The sequence below is a fragment of the Sander lucioperca genome, chromosome 6 (assembly GCF_008315115.2).
Source record: "Sander lucioperca isolate FBNREF2018 chromosome 6, SLUC_FBN_1.2, whole genome shotgun sequence".
Taxonomy (NCBI): Eukaryota; Metazoa; Chordata; class Actinopteri; order Perciformes; family Percidae; genus Sander; species Sander lucioperca.
The window spans coordinates 30,174,604-30,189,480 of record NC_050178.1 but is presented as its reverse complement, the minus strand read 5'-3'; the positions used below and the strand labels follow the sequence as shown (position 1 = coordinate 30,189,480).

At 41.6% G+C, this 14,877-nt stretch overlaps 1 long non-coding RNA gene across 1 annotated transcript; it reads left to right on the top strand.

The window, feature by feature from the left end:
• The first annotated feature begins 269 nt into the window (after window positions 1-269).
• On the top strand, window positions 270-12,077 carry LOC116035413. The gene is made up of 3 exons (XR_004101356.2): window positions 270-360; window positions 1,042-1,045; window positions 12,067-12,077. It is a non-coding gene; the product is annotated as an uncharacterized LOC116035413 (long non-coding RNA).
• Window positions 12,078-14,877: the final 2,800 nt, after the last annotated feature.

The following is a 14,877-nucleotide window of genomic DNA, read 5'->3' as shown; positions in this document are numbered from 1 at the left end:
TTACAGGCTGCGACCGCTCCCACAGACGGCGGTTTCCACCCAACGTCAAAGACCAACTGCATGCCAAATTGTGACATACTTTAAAAAACACAGAGGTCATCTGTGAGGAATAGATCAATAAGCTGTGCTGTAAATAGTTACATGTGTTACTGACGCTAATAATTAGCTTAGTCCATAGTCCGGCTCTTGATCCTTAATAAAATTGACACAACACCCGGTTCTGTCTGTCTGTCTGTTGCCTTCATATCTACAAAGTCAGTCATTCTTACCGTTTTCATCACAAAGTGTTTTCCCGGTCAAACACAGAAGACACAAACACAGCAGATCCAGTAGACGCTCCATAGTTGTCGATGAATTATTGTAAAAATAAGGAGCTCTTACAAATCACTGCACACAGTTGACTTTCAATTAGCCTACCTCTATTTGTCACTCCCAGTGACTGTATCAGTAGTACTGTATGTTCCTGCACGGTTCAGCCCAGCAGCAGCAGCGGGGAGACGCGGAGCTCTGTCACCATCTTGTGTCGTGTTACTGGAATTACACTAGTCCACAAGTCTTATCATCGGTCCTGTGTCTCGTAGACGGATAAAGACTTCAAAGATGAATTTCCAGGGTCTGATAAATTGGTTGAAATTGAAAAAAAAACGGATTATCCTTTAATCTGTTTTTAGTTTCAAACCAAAAATGAAAAAACTAAACAATGACCTCCGTTTTCCCGTTTTTCCAATGTCCATAAAAACAAAAATCAACTGGAAAACTGCTCGTTAAATGCAGCTCAGAAGAAGAAAAAGGGATTTCATGAAAAAAATTAGAATAGAATAAAAACAATAATTTAAATAGAAAAAGTAATTTTATGGGGAACAAATTAAAATAAAATTGTGATATTCAGAAAATAAAAAAATATTAAAGAAGGAAAATTATTTTCATGGATGTGTGTGTATGTGTGTACACCATGTAGCCAGTCAATAGCCTAGATATTCATGTAGGCCTTCTTCTATCAATATGTCCGACAGTTTCCTATCACAATTAAAATTCCCATAGGGAAGTCTTTGGGACGCGCTTTTTCTCCATCCTCACGCTTGAACAGCCAAAACGCTGATGTCTGTGTACAGAGGAGCACTTTAGTGATTATAGCCTACTGAGTCGCAACGCAGCAGCTCTGTTGAGTTTTTGTTTGTTTTTTCAGGCTAAGCACGACAGTCTTGGGCTATACTTTTGTTTGTGTTCAAATTAACTGGGGAAAACTCTTCATATTCCTCAACCATTATAAACCATTTCAGTTGTCTTCTTTTCACAACACGTAGGGTTATAGTTTACATCACCGCAATTTAAACAACAATGTCATGTTCATAAGTTAAAGAAAAATGTGAAATATTTCATACCTTTCTCTGTTATTGTCATGCTCGGTCGCATTGAGTTGGCCTCTGTCAAACTATTGAGGCATGCCAGTAGTAAATATAGCGTTAAATGTGATAGTGCCATTGTGTGTGTGGTGTCATCAGTTTGACATGAAGAAGTGCTGAGCGTCTCTTCAGTGCTGCGGAGGAAGGTCTGGCAACGTGACACTGCAGGACAGTCTTTAGGTGAGTTCTGTATGGGCTAATACATTTTTTTCTTTGGTTGGAGAACGGCAACTGTTAATCCAATACCAGTTGTGTTCAATCTGAGACGATTTAACAGCAACACAAAAACAACTTACAAAAACTTTTTTAAATAACACAAGCCCAATTATGTTGTGTGTTGTGCACAGGGAAACGAGGGAATTAAAGACCTGAATGTAAACGGGGCATAGGATTTTTAAAAAAAAAGCTCAGGGGGATGAGTAGGTCTAAATCCAAACAGTCCAAACTAAAGCTGTCCACAAGAGAAGCAGGAAAAGTGAATGTGCAGGCAACTGCAGAGGAAAGTGGGAACACAGGAGGGGCAGTCAGGTGATGGGGAAGTGAAGGAAAGTCTGAGGCCATCTGGTGGATGGATGGGAAATGGCAGTGAGAGGGCAATAGAATGTTCCTGCAGTACTGGAGACTAGCAGCCTACTTAGAGTTCAAAAGGTTGATTCCACCCAGATTCTACTTTCTGTCCAAGTACTCATAGTTTGAAAGGTTTATTCTACCAAAATAGATGCACAAATTGAGATGGGGGACTTGACCCAGAAAACCTCCGGTTCTCAACCCAACTCCCTACGGACTGAGCTACTGCCATCCACTTTCTATTTATTCATATCACCCAAATACTACTTTTGTCCAAGTACTTATAGTTTTAAAGCTTTTTTTTTTAAAGCTAGGGTCCTAGAAATGCGGTCCTAGGAATGCAGTCCTGAAAGTGCAGCCTCTGGTACTGCAGCTTTGTGGCTGGAGAGGAGGGATAGAGACAGACTGTGTAAATGTTTATCAAGTGTGCTTAAATATATTCAATGTATTTCTGTGAAATAAATATTGTGTTGTTATTAGGCTCCAGTGACAAGTGATGCTGGTCTCTGGTCAGTTTGTGATATACAGTATCTACAGATGTGATCTACAGTATGAAAATGACTTTTCCAAGCCTAAACTTAAATGTCAATTAATGCATCTGCTGTAGACTGCCTAAACCTCCAGCAGATGGTAGGCAAGGCAAGGCAAGGCAGCTTTATTTGTATAGCACATTTCAGCAACAGGGCAATTCAAAGTGCTTTACATGAAAACAGATTAAAAAATTTAAAACAGATAAAATACGAGAATAAAAGTTACAGTGCAGTATAAGAAATTAAACACTGAAGAGCAGTTAAAACAGTTAAATATATAAAAGCAGATAAAATAGGAATTTTGAAATAATACCTATTTTTTGAAATAGGTAGTGTGGGTTCATTGCTGAATGGAACCATTCATGTTTACAACAATGAAGATAATAATAATAACTGCTGACCATGTGTTATTGTTACATGCAACCAAATCTTTTTATAAATGGTTCATACCATTTTAAGACAGGAGATAGAATCATACAAATGTCCTTTAAAACTAAACTGCTGAGGTAGATTCATATCAGGTAGTAGGTGGATGTCCCACATCACTTAAACACACCATCTGCTGTTCTCAATAGAAACTTGAAATGTAGACTTTTTTTATAGGATGGTCAAGATATTCACATTTTGTTAAATCAGATGAGCTATAGGATTGCTTATTGGTAAAACAATCACAGAATCAGCCATAATGTAAAACGCCTTATAAGGACCAGCTTTTGGGCTGAAAGAGTGTTATTACTGCCATGAAATCAAGACGTCACTCTTGTCGTAAAAAGGAACTGTGTTTTTCTAAAGATTCCCACTTCCCCTAGGGGCTGAACCCGGGCTGAACGTGGACAAGAGAGTTTACACTCGTCTGTGTCTTTGGCTAAAAGCAGAAACCTGACTGCAGCTTTGACTGGACGTTGGCCAGCTATACTGTAAATGCTGCTGCAGCACACATGCTGAAAGCTGTCTGCAGCTGATAGTCAGAGCAGGTGGCTGAGGTAGCTGAGCTAACTCAACTCATACTCACGACACACAATGAAGGATGCCACCGGGGAAAAGAACACACTGGCCCTCATTTATCAACCTAACGTAGAAACCAGCGCAGATATGAGCGCAGAAATCCTCTTACGACAGGCTTCACATGTGATTCATGAAATGTTCGTATCACACCAATCAGAGAGTAAGAATGGTCATACATTGATAAATGCAGCAGCTGGAAACGATCATAATTTAAATATCACGCCCCAATATATTCTGGGTTTTGAGGCCTCGCCCCTACAATTTACGACATGGAGAGACGTAATCCGGCTGAGAAGCGGCACTTTTCAGAGGTGGAGATTGAAACCCTGATATCTCAGGTTCACTATTTGGCAGCCTGAAAACTGGTATTAAAGGCTGTAGAAAGAATGTGGAATGGAAAGAGATCACTGATGCAGTCAACATTGTTGCCGTGGTAAATTGGACTCCAGCTGAAGTTTATTTAATTTATACATCCTTGGCATATGTATGTCCCCATAGTAATATACAGGCTTATATTGCAATCTCTTAGGCCTACATGGTTTACGTATATTTAAATAAACACACAGTAGCGGAGTTTATGCAGTGTCTTTTATTTTTCTCTTGTTTTTTTCATGAGTCAGAACCAGGCAACAGCTGTGAGGGAGAGCGCGTGTCCTCCGCCACCCCCGTGCTGGACCACCACCCCGACCCTGTCTCCTGACAGCAGAGGTGTTGGAAAAACAAGTCGGTCAATGGCAGAAATAAATCGTTCACTTGTGGCCATTAACGACACTTTAAAAGAGAAAGGAAAACCTGAAGAATAAATAAAAATGTTGTTCATCGTCATGTTTCCTGTATTGAGTAGGCTATCATTGCCAAACATAACACTATACCTTTTTAAAGCGAGGAATAATATCCTGGCTCCTTCGTATAGCCCCCAGTTGGGGCTGTGCTGGACACTGCTCTCTGGGCATCGGGTCATCTGGCTCCAGAACCCCACTAAAGCAGGCTAAAACAATGTTGCAGACTTTTTCTGCCGTGTATAGTAGGGTCCCCCCCGCTGATGCAAGACCATGAGCCATCTGCCCTTAATCAATCCGATGGAGCGCTCCACCGTGGCCCGTGCGCGTAGCTGTGTACTGTTGTACCGGCGAATAGAGGTCTTTTAAAAGAGCCAGATCTGCCATTGCTGATAACTGATCAACTGATGACTTCTCCTTCTCCTGTTAAACTTTTTATATGCTGCACCGCGAGTCCACACTGACTCGAAAACTTGCGTACACGAGTTCAGACCAGACGTGAGATTTTATTGCAGCCTACGCTCACGTTCAAATTGATAAATCCCTTGCTTTGCGTAGGAATCGGCGTACGCCCGTCCTACGCCTGTTTTTGGTTGTACGCACGTTTCATAAATGAGGGCCAATATGTGCAAACTGCAAAAGCTATTTATCTTCACGTTAACATTAAAGCTGATTATAAAAATAAAGTCTCTGGCTAAAGTGGGAAAAGCTCAGAAATACCTCACAACCAGTGTTGCCACAGTTACTTTGAAAAAGTAACTTAGTTACTTTACAGATTACTTGATTTTAAAAGTAATTTAGTTACTTTACAGATTGGTAGGTGTAGTGCAGGGAAATATGACCTGCCGTGAGCACGGTGTATTTTATTTTGAAAAGTATCCGGATGTTTTATTTTGTTTCTGTGCTCGACTTCCTGTCCCGCACAATCTGAATTGTGCTGAATTGCTGCGTCGACGTTCCGGAGACGTTCCGCAGACGTTCCGCATCCAGTGGAAATTGCCGGTAAGTTTGACTGTGCGGTGCTGCGACTCCAAATGTTTCTTCAAATTTGACGTAGTATTTTTGTAGCTAGATAGCACTTTGTCGCCACCAGCACAGAGTGTACAACGAACCTTAATATTGCCATCTTTAGCTGACACAAACTCAAAATAGTGACTGCATTTCCAGCTAGAAAACGCGCATCTCTCTCCTCCCTCCATTGTTGTTTACGTTTGTGTTGCTGTGTGGTACACGTTAACTGTCCACATGCTGAAAACGTGACTTGTCGTCACATACGTGACTTCACTCCCCGAGACGCAAGACGAAAGCAAAAACAATATATATTTTTACTAAGGAAAATGACAAAAATAGTAACGCACAGTGACTTGGATAAGTAACTTTAATCTGATTACTGGTTTGGAAATAGTAACGCGTTAGATTACTCGTTACTGAAAAAAGTGGTCAGATTAGAGTAACGCGTTACAAGTAACGCGATACCCGGCATCACTGCTCATAACCCCTCATACGCACACATCTGCGGTGGCCTAATGATGTCAAATCAAAAGTTATCAAGGGGCCTTTTTAACTTGTGGGAAATTGTTGTGCAGATCTAACACACGTGAGTCACTCCTGGCCTTTTACTAGAAAGATGTTTTTACTGGCTGTGGTTTTATCTGTTTAATGAATGGATACATGTTAGTGATTCAAGGTTCGAGATTCAAAAAGCTTTATTGTCTAATACAGTATGTTGCCATGTTAGAAAATTTTCTTTTGATTGAAGGCAGAGTGTGTGTGATGTGTCAGTAGCATGAGTTTTGTATATGTATTGCATTGGGAATGAAGGATTTTAAGTATAATGACTTTTTAGCCAGAGGCACTGAACCTTCTTCCTGATGGTAATAGCTCAAAGCTTTGGTGGAGGGGGTAGGAGGCATCCTGGATGATGAAGTTGGATTTTCTTTCCATTGCTTGTATATAAAGATCAGATGGCTGTTTTTGTGGAATGCCTATGATCTTAACGGCTTGCCTGGCTATCCTAGCCACCTTTCTCTTGCATTTGTTTGGTAGAAAGCTGTACCAAGATGTGATGTTGAAAGCGATGACAGACTCTATCAGTGACTGGTATACTCTGGATGGAATGTCCTGTCTCTCTTCAAATCCCTTAAGCCTTCTGAGGAGACACATGCACACGCTGTTGGGCCTTTTTGTAAATTGTGTCAACATGCAGGGTGAAGGTGTGACGGTGGTCAATCAAAGTACCAAGGTACTCTAAACTTTCAACCTGTTACACTACTTGCCCTTCCAGTCTCAATGGTGAGGCTAGTGGATGAGGAGTATCAAGCAGTCGGCCCCTATGGCAACACATTGTCTTGGTCTTGGTGATGTTAAGCTCCAGCGAGCTTCTCTTGAACCAAAGTGCCATTGTGTTGGCATACTGCTTGTAAGTGGACAGGGAGTCGTCATCAGTGAGGTTGGCCACCAAGGCCATGTCATCTGCATACTTAAATAGCTTGAGTCCGTTGCTGCTGCAGGTGATCTCATTTGTATAGATGGAGAATAGGACAGGTGACAACACACAGCCCTGAGGCACCCTGGTGTTTAAAATAGTGTTGGTGGACTTAAACCCATTTACCCTCACATGATGTGTTCTGTCCTTTATAAACTCCTTCATCCAGAGTGTCAGAGTTAGGTTAACTTGCAGCTGTTGGAGGCGGTGCAGAAGAGTGTTGATGTTCATTGTATTGAATGCAGATGACAAATCCATAAATAAGATCCTGACAAGGGAGTTGGGAGAGTCAAGGTGTCTTGTTACAGTGTCCAGAAGAGTCAGGCTGGCATCCTCTACACCTCGCTTTGATTGATAAGCAAACTGTAGTGTGTCCAAGCTCTCTCCGACCATAGAGATGAGTTCATCTGCAACAACTCTCTCCATGCATTTGCAGAGGATGGAGGTAAGCGCCACAGGTCTGAAGTTGTTCATCACTTTGACATTGGGTCGTTTGGGAACAGGTATGATGGTAGTTTCCTTCCACACCCTGGGTACAAAGCTGGCATCAAGGAACAGTTGGAAAAGTTGTGTCATCACACCAGCTAGCTGAGGTGCACATTCCTTTAAGATGCGTCCCTTCAGTCCATCCAGGCCAGGAGCTTTGGTAGAATGGAGACGGGTAAAGATGGAGGCAACCCTCTTTTTCTCCACACAGATGGATTCAGAGCAATGGCTCATGTTGTGTGAACCTGGCATAGAAAGTATTCAGTTCCTCTGCAAAGGCAGCAGGATCTGGGCATTGGATCGTGCCAGCATTCTGAGTCCTGCCTATCATGGTGTTAAGACACTTCCAGGCATCCCTCACATCTCCCCTGGTGAACCTCTCCTCCATTTTGTTCTTGTAATTAAGCTTGGCAAGCTTGATCTTATGCTTTAGCTCTTTTCTGAGATCTTGGACACGTTGTTTGTCTCCTTGAATAAAAGCTAATTTCTTCAAATTTACACAGTGTTTGAGCTCTTTTGTAATCCAAGGCTTGTTATTACCAACAAGCATGACTTGTTTAGATGGAATGACACTGTCTGCACATAATGATACTAGTGCTGTCAAACGATTAAAATATTTAATCGTGATTAATCGCATTAATGACATAGTTAACTCGCGATTAATCACAATTAATCGCACATTTTTATCTATTCTAAATATATATATATATATATATATATATATATATATATATATATATATATATATATATTTAGAATAGATAAAAATGTGCAATATATATAAAAAAAAAATGTGCAATATATATATATATATAAAAGGAGCACCTTGTTCAATTGTATTTGTCTGTTCTGTATGTTCAAAAATATAAAACAATAAAAAGCTGATCTAAAGAAAAAAAAAAGGAGCACAAAACGGCAAAAACAACCACTGGATAAGAAAATGGTATTTTACAATAACTTTGAATGCACCACGAGGCTGGCGAGGCGAGGCTGAGTCTGTGTTTTTCAGACAGCAGCAGCTACAGTCTGGTGTTAGAAGCCTCTACAGTTAAATACAGACACACTGAGAGAAGCGCAGGCATTTAAGTGGCACCTTAATGAGGCACCGAAATCCGCGTTGCTATTCGGTCCGGTAGATAACGGTCGTTAAGGCACCGGTGCCGTATTAGCACCGGGTCTCGGACCCCATTCAAAATGGCAATTTTTGCCGAAAAGCAACTAGTTTGCAGGTCTGTACTACTCTGTGGCCGGCTCGCAAGCCTAAACAAGTGTATGCAGAGTGCCTGTGTTTTGTTTCCGGTCTAGCTAGATCCGGTGTGGTGTTGTAGTTTTTCTAACGATACTAGTTGTTGCAACAGCATGAGAAAAAAACTACAAAGTTTGTTAGGCCAAAAACAATGTTAATGTCGCGATAAAAAAATTGACGCCGGTTAAATGGGTTTGCGTTAACGCCGTCAATAACGCGTTTAACTGACAGCACTGCGTTTTGTTTCTCGAGAATGTGTGGCGTTTTGTCCCGCGTGTGGCCCTTTGTTTCCCGGGGATCGCGTGGCGTTTTGTCCAGTGTGTTATTGTGGCGCATCCCCCGTCCCCCGCGGCCGTCTCCCGGCGTGTAAGGCGCCCTTTCCCCGTCGGGTTTCTCCTAAACCCAACCTCCGCCATCCCGCTATTGTGGCGCGTCCACAGCGGGCCGCCTTGTGGCCGCCTCCCACCTTATGGAGCATCATTTTCGGCCGTATCCCGGCCGTATCCCAGCCGTTTCCCGGCGTTTATTGTGACGCGTCCCCAGCGGGTCGCTTCGCAGCCGCCTCCCGGCGTCCTTTCCCTGAGAAAATAACGTGACATTTACACGTAAAAACTGAGAAAAACGTCCCCGTGAACACCAATCAATAGATTAAAAATAACGTGACATTTACACAAACTGCTGTGAGACTGTGCATTAACAGCCATGCAAAGACTGCCCTGACTGATTTCTCTGTCCTCGCCGTGTCCTAATCATAGCGAATTAATGTGAACCCATTAAGGTTTAATGCAATGTCCACAGACAACCACGTTTCAGTGAAACAAAATAAATTTGTGTTTTGATCTGAATCAAGCTTAACCAGTGGGGAAAGTTCACCCATCTTATTGCGCAGGGATCGCACATTTGACAGAGTGAAAGCAGGTAATGGTAGCTTACTTCCTCGTCTTCTTAACCTGTTCCTAATTCCTCCTCTCAACCCTCGTTTCCACCGTATTCTTTTCCTCAACACGTTTTTGGTGGTTGAAGGAGCAGGGGAGGTGGTCAACTTGTTGTAAATGGTGTAAATTTTGAATTGAAAACGTGAGAGAAAAGAGTTGGATTTGTCCACTGTGAAGGTTGTAGAAGCTTTGTCAGGGGAGTTAAGAAGTTTGTTTATTGTAGAGAACCAGGGGAGCACGCGAAAGCAAAAACCAAAATGTAATGGTGAGGAGGCAAGAATCAGTAAATATTGAGAAGTGTGAGCTGCAACGTCTGTGGTACATTCCCATTGCAAATATCCCATTAACATTGATTGAGTAAAAGGGCCAAAACACGTCTACATTGATTATAGCGCCCCCTAATGGCCGATCTTCGCCAAATTTGGTACGGAGCCCCAGAGTGGCATGCCGAACGAGCATCACAAGTTTCGTGTTGATAGCAATTACTACGGCAGAGAAATTGCAATTGCAAATTTTCCATTTAAATGCATTGAGTTATTGGCCAAAACAAATAAACGTTGATTATAGTGCCCCCTACTGGCCGATCTTCGCCAAATTTGGTACATAGCCTCAGAGCGGCATGCAAAATAAGCATCACAAGTGTCGTGTTGATAGCATTGATTGTGGCAGAAACATGGCAATTGCAAATTTCCCATTTAAATGCATTGAGTTATTGGCCAAAATGAATAAACGTTGATTATAGCGCCACCTAATGGCCGATTTTCACCAAATTTGGTACAGAGCATCGTAGTGGGATGTTGAACAATGACTTCAAGTTCTTTGCTGATAACATTTAATTTGGTTGAGATATGATATCATATGTGTGTGGTAGCTAGCTAGGAAAATTAGTTTGGTCTTCAAATGCGCATACTTTAACGTAGCAAAATTTTTGTAATAACTTGGTTAGGTCCATCTGGAGATGCTATGTTCCAGGTTTCCTGCAGATCGGTCGCACGGCCTAGGACGAGTTCAAAAAAGTTGGTTTTGCGCATTGCGCGATATTGCGGAAAAAGTTTTTACGCAGAAATGGCCGTGGCCTATATCATGTGATTCAACTTGATTCAAGGAACACGTGAATATAAGGTTTTCTAATGTGTGATGTGTAATGTGGGAGTTAAAGGCAAAAAACCATTATAGCGCCACCTTGTGTAATTTTTGGTAGGTGAGGTCCATGACCCATTGTACATCTGCCCTGTAAATTTAAAGTTGTTCACATTAGTGTAAGTGGTGAATCTAGACGTGGGTCCCATATGCCACGCCCATTTTGATCAATCAGTACCCCACTGTAGGGGTTGTAGGGGTGTAGGGGCCTCAGGAGTTGCCATAGATGGTACCCATCAAATTTTGTAAAAATCAGATGAGCCATTCATGAGATATAAACTTTTTGTACTTGTAGCGTGTAAAAAATATAAAATATGTGGGGGACCTCCAGAGGGTCACAGCAAACAAGAATCTAAAGTTTCGCATTGATAGCATTTATTTTGGCCGACATATGGCAAAGTTGGTGTTTTCAAAGTTAGCTACACTAATTTGTTTGTGCGTAAGATGCGCAATTTTTATACCATAAAAATTGTTTTGATAATTTCTTTGTTAGGTCTGCCTGGAGATGCTACCTGCCAAGTTTCGTGCAGATCAGTCACATGGTCTAGGAGGAGATTGAAAAAGTAGGTTTTTGATAAATCATGATTTTTCACGCAAAAAAGTTGGATCCCGGGAACGCGTGGATATATGATTTTTGAATGTACGGTGAACGGTGTGGGAGTTTTAGCACCAAAAGCTTTTTTTCTGCTACACGCCACCTAGCGCCACCTAGTGGTGGAAGTGGGTCAATTGTTGCGCCTGAGGTCCTTGCGGAGTTTTGGACCAGTCCTGAAAATGGCACCCCCGCAACATGTACGGTTTAGGCTGTAGGGGGAGTTTTATGCAGAGACGAAAAATGGAAAATAATAATAATCCTTAGAAAAACGATAGGGTTCCACAGACCCCAGTAGCTTTGCTACCGCGGTTCTCCCACCCTTCAAGCTTGGAGTAGCTTAGGAATGCACTTTATTTTTATTTACAGTCAGAAAAAAGACATTTTGGCATTCAGGCTGCAGAAATGGCGCGTGTTGCAAAAGCATATAATGCAAAAGTCAGAAAAAACTCTCTGAGGGGTTTTTCTGGGGGGTTTGATGTGAGAAGTTGAGCTGTGCTGGCACGGTGCACCACAGAGCCAGGTAAAATCATATATCTTGATGACATTTTGCATGTCTGCTGACAAACCACTTTGTTTCCTGCAACTCTGACCTGTGGACCAAATACAGCAGAATATGTCCATGTCTGTTAGATTAGACCTACTTTTAATGTTAGCATTCTGTCGGTTTGCAAGTAGAAATCTTTTGCAACAGCAGTAACTTCACACTTCTCTAATACAGCTGGACTTGACGGTGCAGTGAGGCTGACATGTGAAAGGAACACAGAAGTGAAACTAAACTCTAAACCAGTTCAGGAAGCAGCTACACTTTTGTAGCTGCTTCCTGAACTGGACTGAGCTGAACTTCCTGAACTGAGCTGAACACAGAGACTTTTTTCTCTTAACTTGTCAAGGAAAGTTAAGAGGGAGTTGGTGGTATATGCTGCTCTTGTGTGTCATTTAATTGCCCTCTTGTACGGTGGCCGACAGGGGCAGACGCCCTGCAACTTAAGAAAACACACGCAAATAGACAAAACACAAGCAAATTAAGAAAACAACTTCATTAATTTGACAACACATGTGCAGCATTCAGCAAGCACACTGCAAATACACACAACACAACCAAATAGATAAACGCACTGCAAATAAAAAACGATGCAAAAAGAAAAACACGCAAACCCCGAAAAAAGAAGCGACGCAAAAAGAAAAACAACTTCATTAATTTGACAACACATGCGCGGCATTCAGCAAACGCACTGCAAATGCACACAACACAACCAAATACACAAACGCACTGCAAATACACACAACACAACCAAATACATAAACGCGCTGCAAATATGAAACGATGCAAAAACAAAAGCACACAAACCCAGAAAACAAATGCAACAAAAAAACGCTGCATCCAGATTACACAACGGAAGTTCTCCAGACCTCTAGAGGGAGCAGCTAGTGGAACAGCTGGATTTTCGACCTCACGGGGAGAGAGAGAGAGAGAGAGAGAGAGAGAGAGAGAGAGAGAGAGAGAGAGAAAATAGACTGTAAATATTAAATCTATGTTTGAGATATGTTTTCTCTGGTTTGGTGGGTGTGTCTCCTCAGGTCCCAGCTGATACTCAATCAGCAGAGACGTCTGTAAACTCGTGGTGATAAAACATTTAAAACTGCATCAGCGTTCAACATTGACGTTTGTTTAAGCCATATTACATCAGAGGGTTTAATTTCGAGGTCTGAAATTACTGAAGTGTAGGCCTCCTCAAGTGTAAGATTGTGATTATACAACAACGGTTACCAACAAAATAAGTGATCAATCTGTATTCATATGGTGGAGCAATTCGCTCTTGAAATACATAAAACAGGCAGGATTTCTAGTCCCTCCCTGTTAGTAAACCAGCCAATTTACCGTGGGATTTATCAAACTGAATAAATCCCGCCCGCACATATAAACACAGAACTACTTTGCTAACTCCAACGTGTTGTAAGTAAGACATCTGCTGAAAAAGTTATTGTATTCATCAGCATGATTGCCGTACTGTTTAGTTCACAAACATCCAACACACCAAAGTACAAACACATAGGGACCAGACGCGAGCTTTTATTTTGAAAAGCCGAAGCTCGGGGACAGCACCAGCCGGGAGGGCATGAGACGGGAGCATAGACTGTATATTAATAATATATTATGTTATTAATGATAATAATAATAATAATAATATCAATTTAATATAGGTTAATAGCGGTCGAAAATCCAGCTGTTCCACTAGCTGCTCCCTCTAGAGGTCTGGAGAACTTCCGTTGTGTAATCTGGATGCAGCGTTTTTTTGTTGCATTTGTTTTCTGGGTTGGTGTGCTTTTCTTTTTGCATCGTTTCATATTTGCAGTGCGTTTATCTATTTGGTTGTGTTGTGTGTACTTGCAGTGCGTTTATGTATTTGGTTGTGTTGTGATATTTGCAGTGCGTTTGCTGAATGCTGCACATATGTTGTCAAATTAATGAAGTTGTTTTCTTAATTTGCTTGTGTTTTGTCTATTTGCGTGTGTTTTCTTAAGTTGCAGGGCATCTGCCCCTGTCGGCCACCGTACCGGACCAATAGTCTAAACTCAATTCTGCTCAATATTAATTTTATTTCTTTATAAAAAGCAGTAAATTGTAAGGTCTTTGATAAGCGGCGACTTGTAAGGGTACAAATGTTATGATTAGGACATGAAAAAAATGAAGCAGAGATATTACAAAATGCAATTTTGTCACTATTTAATCAACATCCACGAATGCAATTGTGACCAAAATGTGCATGTTTTTCGCCATTTTTCAAAGAAAAGCATTCAGTTAACTTTACAAAGTGCTATTACTATTTCGTTTGTAGTCTAACTACAGAATTAGCTTTTTTTCACTTTTTTCTTAGAACATGAAAAAGTGATCAGACAGTACAAAATGCCAACATAATGTCGCTATTTGAACAGCATTCACAAAGCAATTGTGAACAAAATGTGCAACTCTTGAATCTCTGCTCTCAGGTCCCAAACTCTTGCCCAGGCTGAGCCACCTGACAGCTGTGTGGTAGCCTATGTCACCATGTTCAGTTTCATGCTCCTCCAAAAGTGACACAAACTGCCTTTGATTTAAGGCTGTGGACATCACAGCTTTCGTCCAGAGCCAAGGAAAAAGAACTTGAAATTGTCTGCTTTGCTTTGCTTTGCAGCTGAATCTCCAGGTTTCCCGCGATGTCCTCGATCCTTCTCGTTACGGTTCGCCTGGAACGCGGCACGTTCTTAAACGTCTCTTTTTTTCTCTGGGCATATTAGCGCAGCAGAGTCCACCAAACACTCTTTAATAAACTGCCCTTCAGAAAATGGCTTACTGTTTTTGGCGATCTTGTGGCAGATCACAAAGCTGGTCTTGACTGCTGCATCCCTGGATGTGCAACGCTTGGTAAAAACGCCTTGTTGCTTTTGCAGTTTAACTAGCAAAGCTTCAGATGTCCGTTCCCGCTCTGCATTATAATCCTTTATCACAGCGATCTGTTCTCCGCAAACTAAGCACACGGCTTTACCTTTGACTTCACTAAATAAATACTTAGAAGTCCATGTTTGGTTAAAAACTCGGCGCTCTGTATCGACCTTTCTTTTTTTCCTGAGCTGACATTTTTGAGCGATAGATCATTCACGTCCATGCTAATGTCTCGTGAGCTCAGTTCGCGGCTCGCCGACACGTTGCAGTTCTTCTTCTTCTACT